Source organism: Macaca mulatta, chromosome 1, assembly GCF_049350105.2.
Source record: "Macaca mulatta isolate MMU2019108-1 chromosome 1, T2T-MMU8v2.0, whole genome shotgun sequence".
NCBI lineage: Eukaryota > Metazoa > Chordata > Mammalia > Primates > Cercopithecidae > Macaca > Macaca mulatta.
Window position 1 is genome coordinate 124,120,663 of NC_133406.1, and position 9,554 is coordinate 124,130,216.

Consider the following 9,554-nt stretch of genomic DNA (forward strand, 5'->3'; position numbering starts at 1 on the left):
TCCATCATACATTGGGAGTTTATTCGCATATGAGTACTTCAAGAACTTTGGTGAAACTGTATATACTCTCATCATAAAAACTAATCAAACATTTATCTAAACCCTTACTCAAGTGCTTGTAGCCACTTTATATGTAGGAAAACAGAAAAATATACCCATAAGTAGAAAAGGGTTCAATCATACTTTGGAATAGCTTTAACTATAGTTCCTAAACTAAAGCGACCTTAGTTAGAGCTGGACATAGAAGACTGAGGCTACTTCTAGCCTTTATTGACCGTGAAGTTGGAATGCATTGGCATGATCTTGGTTCACTGCAACCTTTGCCTCCCAGACTCAAGCAATCCTCCCACCTCAGTCTCCTGAGTAGTTGGGACCACAGGTGCACACCACCGCGCCTAGCTAATTTTTTGTATTTTTGGTAAGGACAGGTTTTCACCATGTTGCCCAGGCTGGTCCCAAACTCCGGAACTCAAGCACCTCACCTTGAGTCCGCCCACCTCAGCCTTCTAAAGTGCTGGGATTACAGGTGTAAGCCACCACACCTGGCCTGTGGATGAGTTCTTTCCTCTTTTGAAGCCTTTGTTTCCCCTTTTGTAAAACCAAAGTGATTGACCCCTTTCCAGCTTTTTTCTGGGGGTGATTTTGGTAATCCAAAAGACATGAGGCAGGTTAAAGTCTCTTGTGAGCTATAAAGCACCATAAAATATAAAATCCCTTAGGAAGTCTTATTTTTACATGAATCACAATCTGTTTCTTCACAAAACTTCCTTCTGCTTTAGAATTATTCCTCTTCAGAACAGATTAGTTACTTGCATGAGAAAACAGGTCATATCGACCTTTCATTTTGTGGCCAGACACTAAGGTACCAAGATTAGTTCTGATTTCATAGCATTGTTTGGAAGTTCCATGATAAGATTTCATAAAGCATTAGGTTAATTTATTCTGTTGTTGATTTATTCATGCAGGCCATATCTATATCAAGGGATCTACATTTGCCCAGTTGCAGCTAACACTCTTAAATTGCTATCTTTCCCATGTCATGGCAACCCCATGAGGTAGGTATTATTATTTCTGATTTCCAGATTAAAAAGAACAACAACTGAGATTTTGAGAGTTCAAGTGACTTGTCCAAGAAAATTTAATGAGAAAGTAACCATTAAAAAAAATCTTCTTTTCTATAAAGTTAAATCTAGTGCTAGTGTTCTATAAATTAAATATTTCCTAGAAGACTTAAAAAGTATTTTTTCTTGTTAAGTCACCAACATATACACAAATCATTCTTCAGTAAAAATCAAATTATGCAAGTGCAAAAAAAAATGACAAAAATGTAAGTTTTAAAAATTTCAGAAGCATTGCTTTTAGTCGGTTCTTCCCAGGTGCTGAAAGCAAATCCTGCAAGTCAATTTTTGAAGAAAAATATGAAGAAGGTAAAATATGACCAAAAACATCAGGAAAGGTGAAAAAGACTTGGTTACAAGGACTTCTGGCTTGTCAATTCTTACCTTCCTCAGAATTCTTTCTTGTTGGTTGATCTGTCATGTGTCTCGAAGGGATGGGAGCTATTTTTGTCTCTTATTTCCCATTCTGTTCCCTTGTGCAATGAGCCAGTGCCTTCAGAGATTAAGCAAATACCTCCTCTTCCTCCCCTTGCCACTCCACTCTCCTTTGGCCTCCATGACCCCAATATTCCTCCTGCTTTTGGAGGCCAGAGAGGCCAATATTCTAAAGCTAATTTTATTTACTTTCACAAAATGGCAGCATGCTCCAGGTTTTGCCAATGAGTTGCTTTATTATCTTGCATCCTTGTTTCTTAGCTCTGTTCCTGACAAGGCAGAAGGACGAACTCTATCTCTGAAATTGCAGGATGTGTGGGAAGTAGAATACTCTTTCAATATTAGCTTTATTTTTGTCCCCCTTTCCCAACGTCACTTCTGCTGGTCCAGAAAGCAGTGAAAAATATCTGTTTCTCTAAAGGCTTTAAGAGCTGCTTTCACTTTTGGGAAAGCTCAGTCTAGTGAGTCTGATTAATTCACTCCCAAGATGTGTGTAATTCAGCAGGCCAAGTGTGCCAAGCAGCAGCAGGCTTACCTGGGCACTGGGAGGGAAAAGTGCCCAAAGGGCAGGAGCTACTGCCACGTTTAGACAAAGCTCCCACTAACTAGAAATGGTCCTCCCCTAAAACCTTCATTATGTAAGTACTACCTATTCTAAAGTCCTACCTCACACCCTTGACCTTGAGCACGTCTGCTGGAAGAGACCCCTCTTACAGAGCTGCTCTGCGCCATGAACCACACAGCAGCATGTGTCACCCACCACCATACACCCCTCTTGTTTATATGGATATCTTGGTTTCCCTCCTGGATTTCCAGCTCCTCAAAGGCTGGAACAAAATGCAGCCTTACACCCTAAACAGCACTTGGCCTAGGGGTTTGCACACAGAATGTGCTCAATAAATTACTTAGTTTGTAAAATAATGGCTTCATTAGATTTCTGCAACTTTCCTAGGTTTAACGGTTTTAAAAGCACATGTGGGGAAATCATAAAACATTTTGAGACAAAACATTATTATTAAATTATTTTTTGATCAGAGTGAAAATCTTGAGGGAAACTAGAAAATATTTTAAACTGAATGTAAATGAAAATATAACATATTAAAATTTATGGGATATACCTAAAGCAGTTCTTAGAGGGAAATTTATAGGAATAGGTGATTATATTAGAAAAACTAAAGGTGTTTAATCAATCATTTTAGCTTCCATCTTACAAAACTAGATCAAATTCAATTAAGAGCAAATTCAATTCAAAGCAAACAAAAGGAAAGAAATAACAAAATAAGTGTATATATCAATGAAATTAAAAATAGAAAAACAATAGAGAAAAATCAATAAAACTGAAAATGTTTAATATAATTGGTAAACATCTATTTTAAAAAGAAGATACAAATTGCCAGTATCAGAAATGGAAGAAGGGGTATTACTACAGACCCTACAGACACTTAAAACAAATAATAATGAGTATTACAAAAAATTGTACACACACAAATCTTGCAAGTTAGATAAAGATGCACCAAGTTCTTGAAAAGTTCAATCTACCAGAATCTAGCCTTCATGAAATAGATAATATAAATAGTTTTATAATTATTAAAGACATTGAATTCAGAGTTAAAAATCCTTTGAAAAAGACACCTCTAGGTTCCGATGGTCTCACTGATGAATTCTGGCAAAGGTTTCAACAAGAAATAACAGTGATCTTCCCAGAAAAAAGAAAGGAATATTTCTCAGCTTGTTTTATGAAACCAGCATTACCCTGACACCAGACAAAGACAGTACAAAGAAAGAAAATTTAAAACAATATCCCTCAAGGGAAATAGAAGTTGCTATTCAATGAGTATAAAGTTTTAACTATACAGGATGAATAAATTCTAGAGCTCTGATATACAACATTGTGCCTATAGTTAACAATACTGTATTATATACTTCAAATTTGTTAAGAGGGTAGGTCTCATATTGAATGTTGTTACACGCACACACACACAGAAAATTGAATCCAGCAATATAAACTATATACAACAATAATATATGAAATAATAATACATCATGAATAAGTGTTATTAAATGAATGAATAGGTCAACAAAACTTCTGTTTTTATTGTGGTCATGGTTATGCAAATCTATACATGTATTACATTTCATAGAACTGTTCACATACAAACCAATCGGTTTTACTGTCTGTTAATTTTTAATATAAAGTTCAAAAAATTATATGTTTTTATATGTGTCATCTCTATGATGACAGTAACTAACATTTGTACTACACTTTCAATACAATGTGCTTTCAAATACATTTCACATAGTTGACTCAACCACAACCATATGAAGTGTATTATTGATCCCATTTTTACAGATGGGAAAACTGCCTTAGAGAATTGAGATGGCTTCATATGTACTAACGAGCAGAACCATGCCACAGGACCGGGCCCTCAGTGGAAGGCCCCTGCCAGCAGAGGTTCCCACTGACTCTCCCCTGACTCTGCCCTTAAGTCCCCAGATGGTGACAGAGTGAAATTCTGAGTCCCCCAAATAGAAAGCAAGCCCATGAGCAATTTCACCCAAGGACAGCAGCTCCAGGCCTCGCTGGAAAAGGTTTCCAGTGGGAGCAGGAACTCACAGCTCTTCAGCTCCAGCTCCAGTTAACCTTCATAAAATCGAGAGTTCAGTTCACCCACACCAGAGAAGGCTTTGCCACTCCTTCGATACCTGCTTTCCAGATGCTTCTTTTCCTTTTGTGATTATCTCTTTTACCACGAGTGTGAGCTATTCCACCATGTTTGAAGTAAGTGGTGAAAGGTGGGAGTGGAGGGGCAAGGGGACTCTCAGGCAAGAATGAAAGTTGCCAGAGTATTCCATTCTATTCTCTCCAATTACCTGCAACTTCATTAAAACATTTGTCTGATATCAGCACCATAGGAAAGGTTTAAAGAAGTGTTTATCTCAGAGACCACCTACTCCTCTCAATCCCACCGATTAAAACAAAAATCATGTGTGTGTTAAGGAAGGAAGAGAAACCAAGAAACTGGGAAACATACCCACTGGGGTTCTGGTTAATTGAGATGGTCAGGAGGAATGAGGGATGAGGGGTGATATTCCAGGAACACTCGAGTGAGGAACGTGCTGATGAAAGATTGCTTATATTTAAGTAACTCTCCCTTCTTTAATTCAGTGAACACTCATCAAATATCCAGAGGGTTATCTGTCCAAGAAACTGCGTATATGCTGTCTTCGTCAGAGAAGCAGATTTTGATTGCCAAGAGCCATTTTCAGTGGACTTAATTTTAAAACGGAATAACAGCTCAAGATGCTGCAAGGAACTTTTGCCAAAACTCTGGAGCCTATCCGGACACACTTTGGACAAGCAAGGGGTGAATGTATTTCCTAGTGGTCACCAGCATAGTCCTTACTCTATTGAAAGCACATCATGTTGGAGTGATAATGTGTTTCTAGAGGCTTAATTCTGGATGAAACATCTGGAGGCTAAATCATTTGCTACCATTCTAAACCCATGGAAATCTGACATAGGGAGTACAGAGATGAGTGAATTCTAGAAGGCACAGAAGATGTAAAGTTGAGTCTGAGACAGTATTGGAATAGGGCAGTGGGCTAAGGGAGACCTTTGCAGGGTCTTTGCAATCTGTGTCTGGGGAGTAAGGCACATATGGGTAAGCCACATTTCACACACTGGCACTAGCAAAACATAGCCAAGGGCAATAGATGACTTCATCGTATGCCATATTTTCTAGGAGCAGGAGGCAGCAGAGCATGCCTTTTAGGGAAGGCAATTGTATGACTCCTGTGCTTGAAGCAACAAATTCTACTGGTTGGAAGGAGGGCAACTCTGGGAGGACATGTTTTAGGGGAGAGCAAGAAAAGACCCAGTTGCTTCTCAGGCAACCTGAGGTTATCTTGAGAGCCCAGGATTCTTTCTTCCTTAAGAATCCAGAACAAGAGATTTAAAAATAATATTTTTAAATATTCCTACATCCAAAGGATTTCTGCTTCTGGAGGCAGATAGCCTACTTTCGTATCCTCCAAACAAAGCCAGTATAAGTACCTAGGATACTCCTGAATTAATTTTATGATTTTGGTGTGCTGAATTTGTCATTTAGTTTTCCAAGTCTGTGAGACAGGTTTTATGATCCCCATTTTACAGATGAGGACATTAAGACTCAGAGAGATTCAGGAGCTTGTCAAAACCTCTCAACCGTGATGTGGCAGGGCAGGGACTAAATCCCAGATCCGTGTAGTGCCCTACCCCTGCCCCATGTTGCCTTTCCTATCTCCAGCGAGGCTCTTACACTGAAAGCCAACTCTAGGGATTGCAAAGTTGACAACCTTTGACAAATGCAAAAGGAGAATTTCCTTTTGTTTTTTAATTTGATAAGATACTAATAGGTGCTTCACTGCTGACCTGGAGTATTTGTTTAAATGTTTTTCAAATCCTTCTCTTTCTTTCTTGCTTCCCTCCCTCCATCCCTTCCTTCCTTCCTTCCTTTCTTCTTCCCTTCCTTCCACAAATGCACTCTGAAGGGGTATTACACGGATGGGGTGATGTCAGGCACTGTGGAAGTCACACAGATAAATGAGACTCAGATTCTTCCCTCAGAGGGTGTACGAGGTAGTATTTGATTGCAAAAAGGCATGTTACAAGTAGACTATAATAAAGGCCAACCACTCCAAGAGTGCCTCCATCGCCCTTACTGGGATCTACCCTTTATTTGTTTGTTCGTTTTCTTTTGTTCTGTCACCCACCAACAGCAAGCTCCCTGTGAGTAGGAACGCATCCCTCCTATTTGCCATTGAATTCTCAGGGCCTGGAACAGAATCTGGCACATAGTTGGTGCTCAATAAATATTTGTTGGCTGAATAAATAAATGAGAAATTGATCCTTAGTGGGATCTCCTGGGAAGTTTCAAGGTGAAAGTATCATTTGAACTGGGCCTTAATGAAGAGGTAGAGTTTTTATAGGCAGGCATGGGAGCTATGCACATTCCAGACAGAATGTGAAGAGTATGGAGACAGACGAGAAAAGCTGGCCTGTGTGTGAAGGACACTGAGTTTGGTTGAAGTGTAAGGAGTGGGTGCAGGAGGGAAGTTAGGTTGAGGTTATATCACGGAGGTCCCGAATGGCAATTGTTTGCTCAGCTGGCAAAAGAAAACCATTTAAGCTTCTGTAGAAGGGAGAGGCTGGCTGGAGCTGTGGGTGAGTGTGATGATCTGGTAGTGACACTTTGTGTCAGAGCTGGGAGAGAAAGGAGGGGAGGTTGGTGCGCATGCTGGGTGTGGTGGCAAGAGCCCATGTGAGGGGGACAAGGGCCTGAACTGGACAGAAGTTGTAGGACTATGAAGAGGAGGGCTCTTCACAGCCAGATATTCAGGTCTCGGGAACTCACTGAATGTGGAAGCTGTTGGATAGCGAGACATTAAAGATGATGTTGATGTTCCCAGCTCAGATACCTGGAGAAGAGAAAGGGAAGTCAGAGTTAGGCTGAGAGGAGGAGAGGAAAGGAGAAGTGTGTTTGGTTTGTGCATCTTGAGTTTGAGTGCCCAGTGGGATGCCTAGTGAAAATGTCCAGCCAGTTGTCAGAATGTCAGAGGTAAGGGGTGTGGCCCAACGAGGCCTTCTAATCACTGAGCCAAAAATAGTTAATGGAACAGAGCTGGGAAGCCTGTTGAGGCAGCCTGCAGGATTACAGGCTGCAGAGCTTTAGCCTTTGAAGAGAACTTGGAGCTCACTCCCCAGCCTCTGCACAGAAGGGGAATCTGAGGCCTAAAGAATTTGGGTGGCTTGCCCAGTTTACATAGCCAATTTGACCTCCCAAATTATTATAGGAGGTCAATTAACTTTTAGGTGATTGAAATATTGAAACAGAAAAGCTCCTCACTTTCATCTCTCTAAGGGCAAAGCTGGTTAGAGTACTATACCAATGAAATTTCCAAAATCCATCTCTCTAAGGGCAAAGCTGGTTAGAGTCCTGTACCAATGAAATTTCCAAAGTCCATCTCTCAAAGGGCAAAGCTGGTTACTGTACCAATGAAATTTCCAAAGTCCATCTCTCTAAGGGCAAAGCTGGTTAGAGTACTATACCAATGCAATTTCCAGGATCCATCTCTCAAAGGGCAAAGCTAGTTAGAGTACCGTACCAATGAAATTTCCAGAATCGTCTCTGTTGGTAAACTTAGCTGCCACCTAGATGAGAGCAGGGGCCTAAGGAATCAGGTGCAGGGTGGGTGATGGCTTGGATTTTATTGGTTTTTTTGTTTTTGGTATGTTTTTGTCTTCTGGGGTCTCCTGTATATAGCACTCTGTGAAAGCCATAGTTATGGAAGATTAATTTGTTTTCAGTCTTCAATTTGTAGCCTCTCACTGAGAAAATGTTTCTAAACTCCTGGGAAATGGAGGGCAGGAAGAAAAGCAAGCCTTTTACTGGACCCTAAATTATTTTCTTTTTCACCTAAAGGACATGTGTCCAATTACAAACTACAGGACTTTTAAGAAAAGCAAACAAAACCCCAACTACATAGCAAAGGTCATCCAGCCTGCGGAGGGAATGATTAACTTTTGTGAAAGTGATTTTTCAGGATTTTTTAGAGAGTTCAAAGGTACAACTGGAAAATGTTAGCCCAGGGCAATTTTAAGAACACCTTTCTCTACCATCCGGCACACTACGAGCTCCACCCACTCCACCTTCAGGGAAGGACCTTGACCCATGTCCATGCTGGGGAATGTCCTCTATGTCAAGGTCAGGGAACAGCACCCACAGAGGGTGCCTCTGGGTCCCTCTCTGCTCAACTCCCTCTCTCTTGGTTCCTGCGGGGCTCATTGGGTTGTAGGGCCCAGCGGAAAGACTGAGTCTTCCTCCTGGACTTCTGGTCCTGGTAGGCTGTGCCTTCACGTCTCTCCTGTCACCTGCACTGTAAGGAATTCATTACGACAAATGCATCAAGAATATGGCTCTGTCCACTACAGCCCATGACCTTGGGCAAGTTCTCTTTTCTCTGTAAGCCTCCAAGTGTTCATTGGCAAAATGGGTTTATGCTGCCTACCTACTCCAAAGGAGTGCCGAGGGGATTAAATGAGATAAAACACAAAGCCCCCAAAATATGTGCCAGGCACATAGGCAGCATCTGCAAATCTGGTGTCCTGTCCTTTCCTTTCCTGGAGCATTCTGACCCATCCACCCTCTTTATGACCTTCCTACCATGACGCCTGGCCTGGGGGTGATGGAGCGCTTAACTTCCCCTTCCCTTCCCTTTCCTTTCCTTTCCCCGTGGGCATTAGTCTAAGGAAAAGGAGTCCATAAGAGCACACACAGCATCATTCTTCTGTCTTCCACAGCCCCTTTAATCTTGCAGGGAAGGAGGCTGGGCGCCCTGCAGCAGCACAGATATGTCCAGATGAGCCAGTATCTATACTGGGGTAGCTGTCCACCCCCCGTCCCGACCCCCAGTCCTAGGCAATAAAAGAGACCCACTTGAAAAGAGGACCCAAGGAGCTGGGCGGAGCCTGTGGATCAGAGTCCCCTCGCTGGGCACTGGGTGGGCTGAGGGTTACCCCCAGGCTGCAGAGCGCCTGTGGAGGCCGCCGTCAGCGCGTCCTCCGCCTCCCAAGGGCTGGCGTGGGCGGAGGCGGCGGGGCTGCGGATCTCGGGAACCGCAGTGTCCCAGTCTGCTCTCTGGGGCGGGCTCTGCCTTCAGCGGGAGGAATTTCCCCAGCCCTTCCCGGCTCGGCGCCGCGAGGAGCCGCGGGCGCCCCCTGCCGCTTCCGAGCCGCGGCGCGCAAGGCGGCCTCCCCGTTAGACCCTAGTCCCTGTGCATCTTTCCCTCCAGCCTCAGCCCCGCGCGAGCCGGGGCGTCCTCTCCCCTCTCTCTTGCTCCTCCCTGCTCCTTCAAGAGCCCGCGTCCTGGTCACAGACAGCACAAGTCACATATGGCAGCCCCTGGACAGAGAGAGTCAATGGCAGAGAGTCTTCTTGACGCCCCTCACATCTCACTGTGGGG

At 42.9% G+C, this 9,554-nt stretch overlaps 1 long non-coding RNA gene across 1 annotated transcript; it reads right to left on the bottom strand.

Annotated features, from left to right (window-relative positions):
- Positions 1-5,916: 5,916 nt before the first annotated feature.
- Positions 5,917-9,169, bottom strand: LOC114670977 (uncharacterized). The gene is made up of 2 exons (XR_003720844.2): positions 9,029-9,169; positions 5,917-7,010 (listed from the first exon to the last, which is right to left on the bottom strand). It is a non-coding gene; the product is annotated as an uncharacterized LOC114670977 (long non-coding RNA).
- Positions 9,170-9,554: the final 385 nt, after the last annotated feature.